Raw genomic sequence first — 18,429 nt, 5'->3', positions numbered from 1 at the left:
AAAATAATTACTCTACAGTGGCCTCAGAAGAAACCAGGGAGATTGACTTCAGTCCCTCTCTATTTATAATGGCAAGGATCACTCACATGCAACTTATTCTTCAGGCACTAGGGTACAAATCCACCTGCAGTGTCTCTGGGTTCTCCATCACCAGTAGTCACTGCTGGCCCTGCATCTGCCACTTTTGGGAAGGGACTTCAGTGGGTGGGACTCATATGCTATGATGGTAATACAAATTATAACCTGCCCTTCAAAAACCAACTCTCCATCACTACAGACACATCAAATACTCAGTTATTCCTGAAGCTGAGCTCCATGACTGCTGAGGACATGGTCATGTGTTACTGTGCAAGGTACATAGTGAGAGGAAGTCTGAGAGCCAGACACCAACCCACCCTGCAGGGAGGATGGCTGGGCAGCAAGGGGTGCACAGGACCACCCAGGATTTAGATACTGAAGCAGGTGCAGATGGCTTCAGAGCAGGTTTCATTTTGTGGTTTCTGATTCATATATATCTCACAGCTTCCCTAAGGTAGTTCTATTTTCTTAATTCTGTTTACTCCTGATATCTGGGAATTCAAAAGTTGTATTATAATAGGAAAAACTTTTCTGTCTTACAGCAGTCAAAGGAATGCAACCGGAAATGCTGGTGTGTTGTTGTTGTTGTTGTTTTTCTCCTGCAGGGGTGCAGCCAATTTACCCTCTCCAAGTCAAAGGAAGAAAGGAAAGTTTTGATTTCAAATGTATCCCAGTGAGGAAACCACAGCAGTCCAAAATAGAATGTCTTTGTGGTATTATGCTTGAAATCAGAATACAGAGAGAATATAAGAGGGTATGCAAAAACAAAACAAAAAATTATTTTCAAACTCTGTATTTAAATTTTTTAACAAAACAAGCTTACACTTAATACATTTGTCAAATCTGCAATTCCATTCTTGGAAACATTTTTCAAACTCAACTGTTTAGATGGCTAACAGCACCTCCCTCGTTTTTCTCTTCATGTCTACGTTCATCAAGTCACTGGCTTTTCATGTTCGTCTTCATTCATGGAAACAAAAAGAAGTCACACAGAGCAAGGTCAGGTGATTAAGGTCCGTGGGGCAAGAGAGGCATGCTGGCTTTTTCCACAAACTGGTGCACTGAGATAGCTACCTGAGCAGGTGCATTGTCATGGTTGCAAAACCAGCCCCCGTCTGTCACAAATCAGGACTTTTTTTGTTGCACTGTTACACAATCTTTTCCCCCATAGAAAGCTTAATTAACAGTCTGACCTGGTGGAATGAACTCCAAATGCACCAGGAGTCTACATTTTTGTCCGTTGGGGAAGGTGACAGGCCTTCCAAACAAGGTTTGTTATCAATGGACATTTCATCTTTTTTGAAATGAGAAAACCACTTGTACACTTCACACACACACCCATAGCGCTGTCCTTGTAAGCTGTGTTCAACATCACAACAGTTTCTGTGGCATTTTTCCTCAGCGGGGGGGGGGAGGGGATTTCAGAGCTGCATGCTGTTCTCTTAAATTGGCCATCACAAAAAAATGAAGTTCAAGTGAAACTGCTTTTAGAGAAAAAATTCACTGTGACCAGTGAGAACCTTCCCAGGTGAGGCCAGTGCCTGTACTAATTCAGAAGGAGTTGCTCACAGGAGCCAGAGGGAGGGGGTTGGGAGACGAGGGGGTTAATGGGATGTGTACTGTTGGTTTTTTCTTGGGGATACCCCTCATACATACTTTTGGCTTTGGAATTTACACTTTGAGGAGTCGCATGTAGATACTTTATATTGCCTGGGGTTTCAGGTCATTCACGTGAAACAACTGTTGCCCAGGAGAAAACATACAGAGCAAGAGGGTCCTGTGAGCCCTGGGCCAGTCTTGGGAAGTCTTCATTGACTAACTACGTAGCAGGGTCTACATTGTAATCACTCATAGTCTGGTAACTAAGAGAAAACTCCCAGTATTATGGACCCTTTTACTTGGCCATCCACGTGCAACCTGCCTACTTCTGAGCAATGTAGCAAGTTACAAAAGTTTCATAGAGACCCAAAGGAAGCGCCCTTAGGCTAACTGTATTTTATAAAGGAGGATTTTTGTTACAACGGGAATAAAAGGAAAGGTGTCTGTGAGAGGTTTTGAGAAGGTGAGGGGTTACTTTATGCTCAGCAGGTACTGAGAAGAAGTTACAGAGGCTGGCATCAAGACCCCTTCACTCAATAAACCTTAAATTCCTGCCTTTTAATAATATGGAATATGGGCAAAGCTCTTTGTCTTCTGTAATTTCTTCCTGCTGGATGCTTGGTGAAGATATGTATACTTTTCTGCAAGAAAAAAAAGGAAAACAATGAAACAAAATATACATACATATTAAAATGAGGCATCCTAGGAGCAGCAGGACCCATGGATCAATTAAGTCTTTTTTAATCCAGAAATTCCAAATGTATTTGATCAGACAATGTGTCCAGGGGTACATATTTTGAGAAAGTTTATTTTACACTTCACATTTTAAAATTTCACATGGTGGAATTAGATCAATGTGTTTCATTTTAGGCTGATTCCTCCCCACCCCCCACCCCCCGCCCCTTCTCTTCTATCTCAATAGAAGGAAATGTTTTCCAACATGGACCAGGCAGGGATTCTTTTTTCAGGATTTGTCACTTTCTCCCAGCCAGCTTGTTCTTGCACCCAGTCTCAGTAACTGCTATCTGGTCAACTCTGACTCGCCGCGACCCTGTAAGACAAGACTCTTTACGGGCATAGAAGGCTTCCTCTGTCTCCCTCGCAGTGACTGGCGATTTCAAACCTTTCTTCCTTTCTTTTTAAAAATCATTTTATTAGGGGTTCATACAACTCTTATCATAATCCATCTATATATCAGTTGTGTCAAGCACATCTGTACGTTCATTACCCTCATCATTCTCAAAACATTTGCTAAGCCCCTGGCATCAGCTCATTTTCCCCTCCCTGCCCATCCCCCCTCCCCCATGAACCCTTGATAATTTATAAATTATTATTTTGTCATGTCTTACACTGTCTGATGTCTCCCTTCACCCACTTTTCTGTTGTCCGTTCCCCAGGGAGAAGGTTATGTATACATCCGATAACAAGGGATATTCGGTCACCCAATTAGAGTTTTGTTGAAAGGATGTCATGCTGGGTGCTCTACAGGCCAGGAAGGTGTTCATCAAGCTTTACTGTTTCCTGTTCGTTTATAGGAATTAACATGCAGGTACACCCCTGTCCATCGTGTTCCTGTTCTTAGATGCTGTCCAGATGATTCTGACCCCTAGTGGCCCCTTGGGACAGAGTTGCCCCCTAGGGTTTTCTTGGCTCAAATCTTTATGGAAGCTGATTGCCGCTGGGTGGGCTCCAGCCAGCCCCCTTTTGGTTGGTAGCCAAACGCTTCACTACAGAGCCCCTCTTCTGGTAGAGAATTAAATTGTCATAGCGATTAGATCAGGGCCCCTCAGACAATTGGCACCTCCAGCTCCCTCTGCCTGCCTCTGATGGCTACCGACGGCGGTGGTTCATCCTATATCAGATCCCCTGGTCCAGCAAGAGCCCTGATGGCTGGTCCCCTTCCCCTCCCCCACTTCACCTGTTCCCGAGATGACAGCTGGCCTGGGATATTCCCTAGTGCTGCGATGTCCACACCCCCAAAGCCCCCAGGGAATTCTTGTGCTGTCACCTTGGTGCTTGCTACTCAGTGTGTCCACCCGGGAGTCCGTGAGGGTGCAGACCAAGTTCAGCTCTCCACTTACACAAGTCTCCCAGGTGACCTGCCCGGTCACCTGCTGTGAGATTGTCCTACCCCAGCTGGCCGAGGCCTCAGTTCTTGAGCCACACCTGGTGGCCAGGGACAGTCTGGAGACGAGGTGAGCCGCTGCTGCCGCTGTGTGGAGAGGCGCCTGGCCAGCAAATGTTTGTGGTGGCTAAGCCAGGATCAGAGAGGGACTCCTCTTTGCGCTGGTTGGCTTTGAACTTGCTGCTCTGTAAACTGTGCCTCATCTGACTGTGTGGGTGTTCTGACCCTGCCAACGACTTCCTTGGTTGATTGGGTCCCTCAGAGGGCTGTCCCTCCTGTGAGTCCCCACCCCCACTCAGCCTGAGTGCAAGCACCCTGGGGGCTGAGGGGGGGGGGGGGAGGGTCGGGTGCCCTTGCCCGCCTTGTCTGTGTGTCCCCGTCCATCAGTGACTGTGCCAAGGCGGTAATAAACATCTGTCAGCCGGAAAAAAAATTGGGAGACTTAATGGAGAATCTTGTTACCCACCCTGAATTCAAGATGCTGGGTGTGCGGACCATTCCTCAGATGTCTGAGAACCCACTGGCATACAGCACATTTACTTGGGCAGGCCTCCTCAAGCATTTGAGACAGATGCTCATTTCTAATGCAAACGTGGAAGAAGGTATCAACTGGCAAGTACGGCCACCTGTATCAGGACTGCCTCCTCTTGGCAAAACACCTTTCACCAGGGAGCTTCATTTGAACACTTCTATTGCTAACTTGGTCATCCTTCGTGGCAAAGATGTGCAAAGTGCAGATCTGGGGGGATTGAAAGATCCAGCCCTCTATACTTCCTGGTTAGCACCTGTTGATGCTTTTAATGTATGGAAAACTCAACGAGCCTTCAACAAGTATGAGAAGTCTGCCACATTGGTCAGCAACAGCCAGTTCGTAGTCAAGCCACTTGATCTGATTGTCGGCAAAGCGTGGAATGTGTTTGCTTCAAAAGCCTACATCCATCAATACACAAAATTTGGAATTGAAGAAGAGGACTTCTTGGACACTTTCTCTTTGTTAGAGCAGGTCATTTCCAGTCACTGTAACCTCTGATCTTGAACAAGAGTGTTTTGGGACTAAAATAATTATTGTTAATATCATTTCTGTAAGGGTTTCAACGTCTTATTTGTTAAAGTAACAGTGGAATGCTGGTTTCGTTGTGCACACTAGACCCAAAGGAAAGGAGGGACATCTTTATATTACAAAATAATGTTTTCAATGAAAACATCTTCTACTTACTTTTCATTTTTAGGGGAAAAATTGGTTCTTTTACAAAGAATATTAGAAACCCTTGCTGAGCTGTTGAGACTCGTGTCTGGAGTAGCCAAGGAAAAAGAATATTCCACTTGCCCTCATATTCCTAAATCTTCCGTCTTTTCTGAAAAAGAAAATTCATTCAATATAAAGTAAACCTCTGCTGCAAAATGTTAAGCAGAGAAATTCCAGTTGCATACGTAAATACAAATGTATTTATCTTTGAAGTGCACGCTTTGAGCCAGCAGAGGGAGCTGTTGTCAAAAGCTACAACGAACATTTAAAAGTAAAAAGTCATAAAAATAAGTTGTTGTTTTTTTAAAGTAAGATTTTTTTCCCACTTAAGCAACTATTTAAGAAATGAATGTCAGGATTTTTATAATAAATATACATCATGTATTTCTTAGGGCTGTCCTCTCTGGTGGAAACTGAATTGGGTATCAGGAGGGCTACGTAGATTCCTCTTTTCTTCTCCATCTCACTCGATGCCTTGTTGTGCCTTTTTAACAGCGAAAGAAGCAGGGTCCAAAGTACATAATTATACATATTAAACTAAGAAGTCCCAGAAGTGGTAGGAGCCATGGGGCTCAAGATTTCAAAATAGTTTTTAATGTTCTTTTCTTTTAAAGAAACCAAGGCAAATAACATCCACTTTCCTCAAACCTTCTACAATGTACTGTATACCTTCAAGTTTAGCCTACTGTCCATCCTCTGGTACACCCAGACATCCTAAGACAAGCTCCTCTTTTTGTGTTTTTGTTTTTGTAATCATTTTTATTGAGGGCTCATACAACTCTTATCGGAATCCATCCATCCATTGTGTCAAGCACATTTGTACATTTGTTGCCATCATCATTCTCAAAACATTTCCTTTCTACTTGTGCCCTTGGTATCAGCTCATTTCCCCTCCCTCCCCCACCATCCCTCCTTCAGGAAACCTTGATAATTTAGAAATTACTTTTTTCATGTTTTACACTGTCCAATATCTCCCTTCAGCCACTTTTCTGTAGCCTGTCCCCCCAAAGCTACTTTCTTTAACCTTCTTACATCCTCATTGTTTGCAGGTATTGCAAACCCTGACAAATACAGTTCACCTTTCCTCAATCCTTCTCCAACTTACTGCATACTCTCAAGCTTCGCTTTGCCCTCTTTCATCTTCTGGCACAGACGTAAAATTCACGTTCTTCTTCCTTCTTCAGCTTACCGAATCTTTTCCCCTAGCTGGCATTGGAACTTCACTTCTTGGCATCTATGATTTTTGCAGTTAACATAACTTTTAAACCTGCCCAATTGCGTATTGGGCAGAATAGTGGAGAACAGAGTGTAAGGGTTGGGAACAATGGGATGAATCGGCAAGACAGCAAAGTTGATGATGCTTTAAGATCTTGAACTAGTCTGTAGTTGCTACTGGTTTAATGACTGGCAGAATTGGTAAGTTGTAGGGAGAGTGAGTGGGCCTTAATAGGCCCTCCTTCAGGGGTTTTGACATTATAGGTTTCAGGCTTTTAAGTGTCAAAAGTGATAGGGGACTGAGGCACATTAGGAAATGTCAAGGTGTCATTTAACCTGATGTAAACAGGTTAGTGACGCAAAGTAACAGCATTTAAATGATATACCTCACCCGTGGGTTAACCAGAGCAGGTAGTAAAGGAGGGAATTGACAGGGAGGTACCAGGACACTAGAGCTATTTTGGGAGGAAGTGAAGGCAGGTAGCATTGTAAGAGAAGTAATAGGTTGGGAGGCTGTGAGGCTTCTGTCAATTGTATAGATATTCCTGTTTTGAATTGAGTACGGGGATGGGCAATATGGAATGGGTAGAAGCTTGTGTGAGAACTGCACATTATACCAGTGATATGAAAGTGTTCGTGTAATGAGTGACTCTGATACTACACTTGTGACTGCTGGAATAGTGGCTGGTGCTAAAGAAGTGTGTCCTACGTGTGTAAGTAATGTAGACTATGCAGAGAGGAAAGAAATGGGCTTACCAGAGATGACAGTAGTTACCCTGGGCATGAGGTGGGTGGTCTCCGTGGGCCTCAGACCCTGGACCCAGTTCTTGATTGCTGAGCCTACGAGCCCTGATGGTGAGGCATTTTGAGGAGGTTGCTCCAGAGACATTATGGAAGAGGTGATCCTTCCCACTTTCTGGCAGAAAAGGCAATCAGCATCCTAGAGTCCCCTTTTGATTGTATTCTAGGACAGGTTCTGGCGGAAATCAGGGTCCAAGTGGCTTACCCACTTGTGGTTGAGTGTTAACTGGTTCAGATATACCCATTGTGCTTTGAAGGGTAAAGGCCAGCAAATGTATAAGCTCTTTCCTCACCTTGGGAGATGTGAGATAAGATGTGGATGAGGTAATGTAGTGCCACCTAGTGTTGAAAGAGTAAACCTGGTGAATTTATGAAAAGTCTTTGAGAGGCTATATGACAGTGGTTCTTAACCTGTGGGTCACGACCCCTTTGGGGATCAAACGACCCTTTCAAAGGGGCTGCCTGATTCATAACAGTAGAAAAATTACAGTGATGAAGTAGCAATGAAAATAATTTTATGCAAAAAAAAAAGAAAATAATTTTATGCTTGGGGGGGTCACCACAACATGAGGAACTGTATTAAAGGGTTACGGCATTAAAAAGGTTGAGAACCACTGCTATATAAAAACTGTGCTGAATTTTCTCATGGGTTCTAGATATGAATTTCTATTGCTTCTCTGTAATGCCATATATTAGTTACATAATCTGTTGTCCATTTGAGAGGATTAAGAGCCAGGGGGTGGGGTGTAGCCTGTCAATCAGGTCACAGCTTAATGACCTTATTTGGAGGTGCTAAGGAGATAAATAGCTCACTGGAGGCAGGACATAGTATGACTCCCTGAAAGACATTCCACCTGAGAAGACATATGGAGCTAAACTAATGCCCTGAGCTTGAGGAGCCATGTAGAGACCCCTGCCAGTGCTGAGATGCTTACACACCACTGGATCCATAAGACTTTGCACCCACACTGGCCTGTGATATTTCTGCATTTGGCATCATTGCATGTGTTGTGTGAGTCTGAAGAGGAATTTATACACTGGAATCAGATATATGGCTAATATCGGACTTATGGATTTGATCTGGACTAGACTGGGACATTTTCTCAATATTCAATTACTCTTGCATGTAAAGCTCTTTCTTATTCACATATGAGTCTCCCTGGATTTGTTTTTCTAGTCTACCCAGACAAACCATGCTGCTACCCAGACACTCTTCCTGTCTTTTTTGTTTAATCATTTTACTGGGGGCTCATACAATTCTTTTTTTTTTAACAATTTATTGGGGCTCATACAATTCTTATCACAGTTCATACATATACATACATCAATTGTATAAAGCACATCTGTACAGTCTTTGCCCTAATCATTTTTTTCTCCTCTTTTTTTTTTACATTTTATTAGGGACTCATACAACTCTTATCACAATCCATACATATACATACATCAATTGTATAAAGCACATCCATACATTCCCTGCCCCAATCATTCTCAAAGCATTTGCTCTCCACTTAAGCCCCTTGCATCAGGTCCTCTTTTTTTTTCCCCTTCCCTCCCCTTTCCCCCCTCCCTCATGTGCCCTTGGTAATTTATACATCGTTATTGTGTCATATCTTGCCCTATCCGGAGTCTCCCTTCCCCCCTTCTCTGCTGTCCCTCTCCCAGGGAAGAGGTCACATGTGGATCCTTGTAATCAGTTCCCCCCTTCCAACCCACTCACCCTCCACTCTCCCAGCATCGTCCCTCACACCCTTGGTCCTGAAGGTATCATCCACCCTGGATTCCCTGTACCTCCAGCCCTCATATGTACCAGTGTACAGCCTCTGTCCTATCCAGCCCTGCAAGCTAGAATTCGGATCATGGTAGTTGGGGGGAGGAAGCATCCAGGATCTGGGGGAAAGCTGTGTTCTTCATGGGTACTACCTCGCACCCTAATTAACCCATCTCCTCTCCTAAACCCCTCTATGAGGGGATCTCCATTGGCCGACACTTGGGCCTTGGGTCTCCACTCTGCACTTCCCCCTTCATTTAATATGGTGTATATATATACATATACATATACACATATATACACACACTTATATCGTTGTTGTTTTTTTTGCATGATGCCTTATACCTGGTCCCTTGGCACCTCGTGATAGCACTGGCCGGTGTGCTTCTTCCATGTGGGCTTTTTTGCTTCTGAGCTAGATGGCCGCTTGTTCACCTTCAAGCCTTTAAGACCCCAGACACTATCTCTTTTGATAGCTGGGCACCATCAGCTTTCTTCACCACATTTGCTTATGCACCCATTTGTCTTCAGCGATCCTATCATGGAGGTGTGCAGTCAATGATATGATTTTTTGTTCTTTGATGCCTGGTAACTGATCCCTTCAGGACCACTCGATCACACAGGCTGGTGTGTTCTTCCATGTGGACTTTGTTGCTTCTGAGCTAGATGGCCGCTTGTTTATCTTCAAGCCTTTAAGACCCCAGTCACTATCTCTTTTGATAGCCGGGCACCATCAGCTTTCTTCACCACATTTACTTGTTCACCCACTTTGCTAGCTTCCAAAAAGAAAAAACCAATAGCCCACTTGAAAGGTGGGCAAAGTACTTGAACAGAAGTTTCACAGGCGCAGAAATCCGAATGGCCAACAAACATATGAGAAAATGTTCCCGATCTTTAGCCATAAGAGAAATGCAAATTAAAACAACAATGAGGTACCACCTGACACCCTCAAAGGTAGCCCAATTCAAAAAATCAGAAAGCAACAAGTGTTGGAGGGGCTGAGGGGAGACAGGAACTCTCATCCACTGCTGGTGGGACTGTAAGTACGTACAGCCACTATGGAAATCAATCTAGCGATACCTAAAACAGATGGAAATAGAGTTACCATATGACCCAGCAATCCCCCTACTGGGCATATACCCAGAAGAGGCAAGAAACAAACCAAGACCAGACATCTGTGCTCCAGTGTTCATTGCGGCACAGTTCAGAATTGCAAGGAGTTGGAAGCAACCCAAATTTCCATCAACTGACGATTGAATTAAAAAACTGTGGTATATACATACAATGGAGTACTAGGCATCACTAAAAAGCAGTGATGAACGTATGAGGCACATAGCGGCATGGGAAGAACTAGAGGAAATCATGCTAAGCGAGGTAAGTCAGGCACAAAAGGACAAGTACAACATGAGCCCGCTGAGGTAAGAATTAAAACATTTTTAAAAAAGCAAAAGTGGCATAGGGAAAAAAACTACTGTATACAAACATTTTTTTCCCGCCATATATACAAACATTTTAGGGGTGAAGACTGTGTAGTATGGAAGAGACCAGACCAAAACCAGGGATGTACATGGTAGACAATGGTGGAGGAAGCGGGGAAAGGAAAACAAAAGGATGAATACAAGGAAGAAAAGGGTAGTGGGGTCATGGGGCATTAATCCACCCAAGAGGAGGGTATTGTTTATATCTCATACAATTCTTATCACAGTCCATACATACATCCATTGTCAAGAACATATGTACATTGGTTGCCATCATCATTCTCAAAACATTTGCCTTCTACTTGAGCCTTAATATCTGCTGCTCATTTTCCCCCTCCCTCCCCACTTCTCCCCTACCTCGTGCACCCTTCATCATTCATATATTACTATTTTGTCATATATTACACTGTCTGACATCTCCCCCTGCCCTCTTCTCTGCTGTCCCTCCCCCAGGGAGGAGGCTATATGTAGATTCCTGTAATCAGTTCCCCCTTTCTACCCCACAGTCTCTCCACCCTCCAGGCATCACTACTCTCATCACTGTTTCTGGAGGAGTCATCTGTCCTGGATTCCCTGTGTTTCCAGTTGCTCTCTGTACCAATGTACACCTTCTGTTCTAGCCAGTTTTGCAAGGTAGAATTGGGATCATGATAGTGGGGAGGAGGAAGTATTTAAGAACTAGAGGAAATTTATATGTTTCATCATTGCTACCCTGCACCCTGCCTGGTTCATCTCCTCCCCCCAACCCCTCAGCAAGGGGTGTCCAGTTGGCTACCATTGGGCTTTGGGTCTCCACTCTGCACTCACCCACATTTTCAATGAATGGTGTTTTGTTCCTTGATGCTTGATACCTCATCCCTTCGACAGCTCATGGTCACACAGGCTGTTGTGTTCTTCCATGTGGGCTTTGTTGCTTCTGAGCTATATGGCCGCTTGTTTATCTTCGAGCCTTTAAGACACCAGACACTATCTCTTTTGATAGCCTGGCACCATCAGCTTTCTTCACCACATTTGCTTATGCACACGTTTGGCTTCATTGATCATATCAGGGAGCTGGGCACCCACTGATATGGTTTTTAGCTCTTTGATATCTGATAACTGGTCCCTTCTGCACCTTGGGGTCAGACAGGCTGGTTTGCTTCTTCCATGTAGGCTTTGATGGTTCTCAGCTAGGTGGCCGCTTGTTTATCTTCAAGCTTTAGGAGCCAGAGTAGTTATATGAATAATATGAATATCTTTCCAGGTAAGATTATAAGACTGAGTGATATTTTAAACTTTCTGGCATAAATGTCTACGTCAGAGGCAAAAGTTTCCAGACATCTTCCTAGAAAAAAATAAACCATAAATTTGAGAAAAGAATATGCATTTTTACCAGCCCTTCTGCTCCCATGACTTCTCGGAGAGGAAGGAAGGAGGCAGGGTTTGAGGATGGACTCTGGATTCAAAGAAGCTGCTTCTGTGCAGGGAAGAGTTGAACAAAAACTGGTGAGAGGAAGGAATGATGCCAGCAGCAGGGGAGAGATGTCAGATTGCTCAGAAGATGGTGCTGATGGGAGGGCACTCTGACACAGAAGGAGTGAGGGGAGAAACTTGTGGTGTGGGGAGGGAGAAATGACTGCAGAAGTTGTATAGATAACAGGGTAGGGGGTATGGGATTACAGAATGTCAGAAGGTGGTGGAGGAGATGGAGGTGGAGGAGATGGGATTACAGAATGTCAGAAGGTGGTGGAAGAGAAGGTGGTGGAGGTGGGAGTGGGAGGGGTTTAGAACAAAGGAAGAAGACATTCTTGAGGAGGGGGTGAAACAGCACTAAAGGAAGAGGCTGACTGAGGCTTAACGTGATCTGAAAAACTAGAAGGGCAATTTTACCCTGGGCTTGCAGGAATTGAGGAGGAAGGCAATCCTGATAGAGATGGGGATGAGAGCGGAGACTATAGAATGCTTGCAAGTATGGTTGTTGAAAAAAAGAATTTGATTTGCAGTAATCATTAGAATTTTTAAGTCAGGAGTGCCATCTAGTGGACATTTCAAATTGTGAGGATTAATTTGTAGTCGCTAGATTTTCTATAATCAGTTGGATACCCAGCAGTTCCAGGTTGCATTCACAGTACATCCTATAATCAAAGGCTGAATGAGTGAAAAATTGAGCTCGTGAGAGGAGCCACTGGCTGAGAAGGACATCTGACTGCAGATGACCCTGGAGTGGGGAGCTTTGGATTTTACACTCACAGATCCTTTCGAATTGGAATGTCTCTAACCGCAGACATACAAGACTGCTGTGATGGGTCCGGGAAGAGGCCACCAGAGAATCAGTATTAGAGAGGCTAATGTCTCAACAGTCCTGGCCACAAATACCTCTCTAGAGTTTCAGCACCATTATGTTGGAACGGGAATAAAGGAAAAGCAGAGCCAGATAATAGATTTTAATTAACAGGTTTTAGTAGAGTTAACGAACTGCCAGGGTGTTTAGATTGGAATGAGAGTAAAGAGGGCAGGTTAAAGGAAGTTTGGAAGACAGTAGAGAGAGAATATCTGACAGGAAGAAGGGAGAGCTAGAGAGAGGAAGAGACTGAGGGACTTGCGGCCACAGGAGAAGGTGCAGAAAGTCAGAGAGAGAGAGAACAAAGGAATCCCATGTTAATAATCTTTGGGGGCAGAAATAAATCATTATGTCTAAAAGGAGTCTACTATTCCCCACATTGCCTGTGGCACCAGGGGAATGGTGAAGAGAGGGGGCAAGGTCTCTGTGAGACTATTTTGAGAAGACGAGGTGTCACAGTATGGAGCTACCTCATGGGGGTGGAGAAAGGGTTAGAGACGCTGGCTATGGCTGAGAGCTGCCCCTTCGCTCAGATGGACCTTATAATTTTCTAAAAGCATTCAGTAAAATAACTTGAGGGATTAAAATCAATGAGTAATTTAATCAATGAATTTTTTCAGATGATAAATTTTATTTGGGTCAGTAATGGAAAGGATGAGAGTGTTACCGGATATGTATAGTATATTGTAAGCCTGTCTGATTATGCAGAATCTAAACCATAATGAAACTAAACCAAGAAAATAATCATGAAATAATTATGAAAAGTAATTTGATAATTTCCAAGCTGTATAACAAGGAGTATCTTAAAAGGAAAACACATAAATTCTTTGTAAGACCTCCAAAGTGAAAAATGCTACCATGTAATTTACAAAATTTCCAGTGATATATGCACTCAACCTCACTGCAGATCTATAAAATCTAAGTATCCCATTGTGTTGGACAGCAGAAGGAAACACTGCTTAATCCTACACTGTCCTTTAAACCAAAGGAGGAGGAGAGGGAAGAGGAGAAGAGAGAAGACTGTCATGGAGATAAAGTGACACATGGCTGGGAAAATTGGGCTCCAATATCAGCACTGTGAGGAGGGTACAGGGCCAGGCAGTATTTCCTTCTACTGCATGCAGGCTCTCAAGGAGTCAGGACTGACTCCAAGGCACCTAACACCACCACACTGTCTTAACAATATTTGCTATATTGGAGCCCAGTGTTGCAACAGCCACTGCATCAATCGATCTCCTGAGGACTTCGCAAAGGAAATGTCTTTCCTTTCCATGGTCCTTTCAGTCAGCACAGCCTGTTTTCAGATTAAGAGCCTGCCGTCTGAGGACACTGACACCGATGACCATGCAAGAAACAGAGAAAAGTCGCATCCTGAAAATGTCCGAGACCCACAGCAGAAGGTGGCTGTGCTGGACGGGGGCAGGGACTGGGGCAATTTGTTTGCAGACTTGAATTGACTTGCTGAATACAACTTTGTAAAACAGGAAACTTTCACTTCCTGTTAACTACTTTCAGTTCTGGGCCATTAAACTCATTCCACAAAATGGGAGAGAACATGCTTTCTGACTCCAATCATACAATCATACTCTGTCATTGAGTCTATTCCAACTCACAGGGACTTTATATAGGGTTTTCTGGACTGTAGATCTTTATGGACAGGTAATGTAATAGTTCTCCTTAGAAACTGGAGTTTCGATGGCCAGTGCTCTAATCACAGTGCCACCAGGATTTCTGTATCCTCATTGTATTAAAAAACAGAATAAAAACCAACCAGGTGTTGTTTTAGTTTGTGTAGAGGTGATTCTGGCTCAGAGTAAAACTGCTTCTCTTGTGTTAAAAGAGAAGAGCAGGGCTTATTCATTTGATTCAGCAGGGACCCCATATCGACCGATGAAATAAAACTTAAAGTACAAAATGAAACTTTTTTTTTCAGGAACACTTCCTTACTTTACTTTTCCCTCTTTTCTGCTTTTGAAAGGAGTGGTTGGTTTCAAAATATCAAATGACACTCAAAAGCAGATGTAGACAACACCAATCATTGGCATAGCATGGAGAAGGCCACAAGTAAGGACCAGATAGCAGCAGCAGGTGACAAATGGGAAGCGATTGAAGCAGTGGTTATACAGGTTCACACGAAGCTCAAAATATGCGGCAGGTGATGCCCTACTGTTAGTACAGGTTACATCAGTCACTACTTTAGTGGGTACCCTCAGTGTGTTTGTGTTTAGATTCTGTACATCAAAGCAATTTCCTCCAGTGAAGAGCTCATGGCTTACACGAAACACAGGGTTGCTGGAGGGCACTGGACCCGTCCATTAGTTTTTTAAGATGCTGTCATAAATCTGATAGATGTACTGAGAGACTTCAGAAGCTCTGCACTTCAGTGACAATATATAATTGGGTTTCCTGACTGGATAAAAAGTTTGGCCAAAATCCATTTCCCATGAGCTTCAGCGATTGGTACAGTATGTTCTGCTCTTCCATATTTTGCTTGGCAACAATATAAACATTGCTGTTTTGCAATTTTCCGGAAACAGTGTTGGCATTTAAATGACATTTCTTCATCTGAAACTGAAGTTCATTTTCATTAGGAATATCCTTCCATGTTGCAAAGAAGATCTGGCATTCCATTTTGCCATCTTCTACAAAAAGCATATTGAATGGAATGAGGTAGCTGAAGTAGAAAACATCTGTGTTAGTCTGGGTAGACTAGAGAAACAAATCCATGGACACACATATGGGTATAAGAAAGAGATTTATGTATGAGCAATTGGACATTGAGAAAACATCCCAGCCCAGTCAAGATCAAGTCCATAAGTCCAATATTAGCCCATATGTCCAAAACCAATCTATAAAGTCCTCTTCAGACTCACGAAACACATGCAATGGCACCGAATGTAGAAGATCACAGGCGAGTGGGTAGAAAGTCTTTGGATCCAGTGGCATTGGAAACATCTCAGTGCTGGGAGGTCTCTGCATGGCTTCTCCAGCACCTAGGGCTGCATCAGGGTGGGTCCATGTGTTGTGGCAGCTGCTTGTCTCCCAGGGTGTGAGCAGAGTCTCCCACCTCCAAGGAGGAAATAGTGGAATTCCCAGAATCCTTAGGGGAAGGCTATGCCCACACAGAAGCCTCATTGGTTATGACCTGATTGACAGGCTGGACTCCACCCCTACACGCTTAATCCTTAAATTGACTGTTATATAACTACCACGACATCCATATTATTTTTCACAACCACCTGCAGAAGTTCCATCTTCATGACTGGGTCTAAGGTGTTGAGAAGAAGGGAGATGTCAATGCTCTGGTTTGGCATCAGTGGTGTATAGATGGTCAGAGGTGTGCTGGGCATGGCACCAAAGTTATTCTTGTTTAACTGGATGGCAAAGTCTGTCATGTGCTGCAAACCTGTGTGGGTGAAGTTCATTTCCATATAGATGTCGCCTTGATGGTAAGTGAATGTTCCTGAAATCTCCAAGCCTTTAAACTTTGCTGCAGTCACATATTCTCCTGTTTCTGTGGAAAATTCAAAAAGGTCATTCAGCAGTAGTAGGTGGTCAGCAGTAGTAGGTGGAAGAGCAAATTTTGCAGGCACTGAAGATGGGATGCAGGACTGCCCAGCCAGACTATCTAGTTCCCCTGCCAAGAGATCCACTGCTCCCATTTGCATGGAAGACACCTGTGGCTCATTGACTGGGAGACTAAGATCAAGATTCAAAAGATCTCCTTGAGGAATCAAAAGGTTGCCTGAGTAAAGAAGCTGAGGTTGTTCCAAGTTGGTTGCAGTGATCGTGCCAACAGGGTTGTCACCAGAATCAGTGCTTCCATATTGAATGGGTGTTTGTTATGGATCCTAAGACTTCCTTCTACAAACGCATTGGGAAGCTGATGGTACACAGAGGCTACAGAGTCAGTGTGACAGATTAGTTCATCTAACAAGGTTGGCTCAATAAGGTCTGTTTCCTTGGAGATCAGTGTTTTCTCAGACAAGACTACTTCTTTGGCAGTGACGGAATCTGTTGACAGAAGGTACCAGTGAATGTAGCCCCAGTTGCAAAGTTCAGGGTTACCAGAGTCCTCGGTTGCCGAACTTTCTAGAATTCGTTGATTCCCTTTTCATGCACAGAAAACATCGTTCTAATACTATTTTCTCTTTTTACATGTCCAACACACACCAAACATACATCTTACCTAAACAAATCCACAGGTGTAGTGAAGTAAAAATCTATACATCTATGGAATTGTATGTTCTTGTCCCCTGAAAATGTATCACGATGCTTTTCTCACATTAATAAATGGTCCATGAGATATTAATTTTAAAACTTTACTCTTTCCTGTAATTACAAGGCATTTGAATTACCAATGATATTGGAGGTTTTCAGAATTATAGGGAGAAAAAATCAGAAGCAAAGTTCCAAGTCACATCATATCACTTGGAGACTGGGAGACTGGTGACAAGAAGCAGAAAGTTAGTGGAAGTAGCACTGTGCCATGGATCAGAAATACCCACTGAATTCAGAGACGTGGTGACATGATGATTCGGGGTGGTAGTAACATAATCTGTTGTCAATTTGAGAGAATTAAGAGTGAGGGAGTGGAGTTTAGCCTGTCAAGCATGATGCAGTTTGATGACCACATTTTGGAGGCAGGAAACAGGCCACTCCCAGAGAGACATTCTTGTTGACAAGCCACATGGAGACTGACTGATGGAAGTCAAAGCCTCAGAGGTGAAGGAACCACGTGGAGAACCCTGCCAGCACTGAGATGCCTCCTCCACCACTGGATCCACAAGACTTTCCCCCCACCAGCCTGTGGTCTTCCTACATTCAGCATCATTGCATGTGTTGCGTGAGTCTGAAGAGAAATTTATAGACTGGTACTGGACATATGGGCTAATATCAGACACACGGATTTGGACTGGACTGGGCTGCTTTCTTAATGTAAAATTGCTCTTGTACATAAAGCTCTTTCTGATACACATATAAGTGTCTCTGGATTTGTTTCTCTAGTCCACCTGGACTAACACATTTTGGTACAAAATGAGAAAGAATTAGGAAATTAGCTCTACTACTGTCTGCAACTCAATGGGACAGTTGGAACAAATTAAATCCATGTTGATAGAGGGAAGTGGAAGACTGTCGGCTGTTGATCAACTCTGTAAATGTACCATATTTAATTGAGATTTAGTTTGTTAAAAGGCATTTCCCATTGCCTCATTTGCATGTGAAAGTTGGACACTGAATAAGGAAGACCGAAAGAGAACCACTGCGTTTGAATTGTGGTGCTGGAGAAGGTCATGAAAATACCCTGGCCTAACAGTACAAACCAGTGTGTGTTGGAAGGAGTGAGGCCAGAGTGCTTCTGTGAGGCAAGGATGGCAAGACTTTGTCTTGCACACTCTGGACAGATTGTCAGGAGATAATTCCTGGAGAAGGGCATCGGGCTTGGTAAAGTGCGGGGGCAGCAAAAAAGAGGAAGGCCTCAGAGAGATGTATTGATACGGTGGCTGCAACGATGAGCTTAGACATAGGAACAATTGTGAGGTTGGCGCAGGACAATGTAATGTTTCATTCTGTTGTGCATAGGGTTGCTATGGGATGGAACCATCTTGATGGCACCTAACAATAAGGATAAACCAGCTCTACAGTAAATTCATTAGTAAATTCTATTGTAAATTGACACCTGTTAATTCTTGAAGATCTGGGCCTGTGAGAAAGTCTGTTCTAGGGGCTCTCCCTTACCCCACCCCTGCCAGTAGCATACTCTGGGGTGCTGTAGGAGTGGGGCCCCACCAGAATCAT

General features: G+C 43.7%; 2 pseudogenes; one reads left to right on the top strand and one right to left on the bottom strand.

Annotated features, from left to right (window-relative positions):
- The first annotated feature begins 315 nt into the window (after positions 1 to 315).
- LOC142457225 (tubulin delta chain pseudogene) lies at positions 316 to 4,848 on the top strand (annotated as a pseudogene).
- Positions 4,849 to 13,475: 8,627 nt separating this feature from the next.
- LOC142457223 (AP-2 complex subunit beta pseudogene) lies at positions 13,476 to 18,429 on the bottom strand (annotated as a pseudogene).

The sequence above is a fragment of the Tenrec ecaudatus genome, chromosome 9, assembly GCF_050624435.1.
Source record: "Tenrec ecaudatus isolate mTenEca1 chromosome 9, mTenEca1.hap1, whole genome shotgun sequence".
Taxonomy (NCBI): domain Eukaryota; kingdom Metazoa; phylum Chordata; class Mammalia; order Afrosoricida; family Tenrecidae; genus Tenrec; species Tenrec ecaudatus.
The sequence above is the reverse complement of the archived record's forward strand: the minus strand, read 5'-3'. Positions and strand labels throughout refer to the sequence as shown.